This window comes from Bos mutus, unplaced genomic scaffold (genome assembly GCF_027580195.1).
Source record: "Bos mutus isolate GX-2022 unplaced genomic scaffold, NWIPB_WYAK_1.1 CTG971, whole genome shotgun sequence".
Lineage (NCBI taxonomy): Eukaryota > Metazoa > Chordata > Mammalia > Artiodactyla > Bovidae > Bos > Bos mutus.
The window spans coordinates 8429-10606 of record NW_027220446.1 but is presented as its reverse complement, the minus strand read 5'-3'; the positions used below and the strand labels follow the sequence as shown (position 1 = coordinate 10606).

Below are 2178 nucleotides of genomic sequence, written 5' to 3'. Positions count from 1 at the left end.
AAATACCATTCAAAAAATCTTGAGTGGTTGGCTGATGAATTTTGTTTTATAATAAAATAGCTAAATATGCAGAAGTTAAAAATGTCAAATCTAAATATGTCAAAGTTAAATAGCTAAATATGCAGAAGTTAAATATGTCAAAGTTAAAAAGACATTGGAAATACAACTGAAAAAAATCTCGTTTTTAAAAATTAACTATATGTATCCCTAAAACTATTTTATATCGCTTAAGACATTTAAAAGAGCAAAAAAGATTAATTTTGAATTGATAATGAACAGAATGGAGAGGTGAAAAGAATAACACATCAAATGCAAATATCAAGTTATTTCACAAAGGAACTTAAATTTAGAATTTGTATTTTTGAGTGTTGAGACGAATAGCAAAATTACAATCACTTATCTTCAGAACTAAATAAATATTGTATACAGCAGAAAAAGAAAGATTAAAGTTTTTTTTAAATTTACAGATAGATTTAATAATGATGAAAAACACACTTTATCACACATTTAGAGCACCTGGTGTTATAGGTTTGATTTTTATAGGAAATTGAAAAATAGAAAATTGCAACATCCTGTTTTATAAATAAGAAAACAAGAGCTAATGAAAGTGAAATAATAGTACCCCTGATTGGATCATTCCCACAGATGAAATATGAAGATATGGAAGCAAAAGACAACATATCCAAAGTGATGGAATTTGTACTCCTGGGGTTTTCTGACCTTCCAAACCTTCAAGGGCTATTATTTGGGGTGTTCTCCATCATTTACATCATTATCTTAACTGGAAATAGTCTCATAATAATACTAACTAGACTTGACCCTGCACTGCACAAACCCATGTATTTTTTCCTGGCAAACTTTTCCTCCTTGGAAATCTGTTCCGTGTCCATCACTCTCCCTAGGATTCTGGTGAACCTTTGGACTCAGGACAGAAGCATTTCTGTGCTGGACTGCGCTGCCCAAATGAGCTTCTTCCTTATCCTCGGAGCCACTGAGTGCTTCCTCCTGGAGGTGATGGCCTATGACCGCTGCGTGGCCATCTGTGGCCCTCTGCACTGTCCCCTGGTCATGACCCCAAAGGTGTGCCTCCAGCTGGCTGTGGGCTCCGGGTCAGTGGAATCCCAGTGCAGACGGGGCAAATGTGCCAGAACTTCTCTCTGCATTTCTGTCATTGGAACGAGATTAACCACTTCTGTGACGTCCCCCTATTCTGAAGCTGGCCTGCGGAGACACTTTTGCACATGCGCTCTCAGTCTATGCAGTAACTCTGTTGTTTGTTGCTGTACCTTTTATGTTGATCCTTGCCTCTTACAGCAAAATCATTTCCACTATTCTGAGGTCGCCAGCAGCCAGAGGAAGAGCCAAAGCCTTCTCTACATCTCACCTGTTGGTTGTGCTTTTATTCTTTGGACCTGCTACCATTGCATACTTAAGGCCCAAATCCAGTCATTCTGCAGGAACTGACAGACTCCTCTCTCTGTTCTACATCATAGTGACTCCGATGTTCAATCCCATGATATACAGTCTTTGGAACAAGGATATGATTGCAGCACTGAGAAAATTATTACTTAAAATACAGCATGATGAGTTTAATTATCAATGCTTTATCTACTTGCATGTACTTATCAGAGAATCATTATAAATCTCTACATTCTTCTATTAAGAAGTTAACTACTTCTAGCTTATAATGTACTTTTAGATACTTTTAAATAATAAACCAAAATTTATTGTGCTTATATATATAACAGGCAAATTAATCTATCTTCAATACTCTGTCTAAAAATAATCCTGCTTTATGAATAAAAGTGTTATGTGCATTGTTTCAGAGGATGAGATGGTTGGATGGCATCACTGACTCAATGGACATGTGTTTGAGCAAACTCTGGGAGATGGTGAAGGACAGGGAAGCCAGGCATGCTGCAATCCATGGATCACCAAGAGTCAGACATGACTTAGCCACTGAACAACAACAACAACAGAATTCAGTCTGCTAAGATTTTTGGCTCAAATATATTGCAGATATGCAAGATTATTTACCTACATAATTGCTTACTTATCCACACCTGTACTTGTTGGCTTTCCTTGATTCTGTGGCACAATAACTGCTCAGTAGCACTTAAATAATATGTGACAGAGGGATTGAATGGATGAATAGAGAAATAAACACTGCTATGGCTT

At 36.9% G+C, this 2178-nt stretch overlaps 1 pseudogene; it reads left to right on the top strand.

Annotated features, from left to right (window-relative positions):
- The first annotated feature begins 639 nt into the window (after positions 1-639).
- On the top strand, positions 640-1766 carry LOC102284870 (olfactory receptor 10AG1-like; annotated as a pseudogene).
- Positions 1767-2178: the final 412 nt, after the last annotated feature.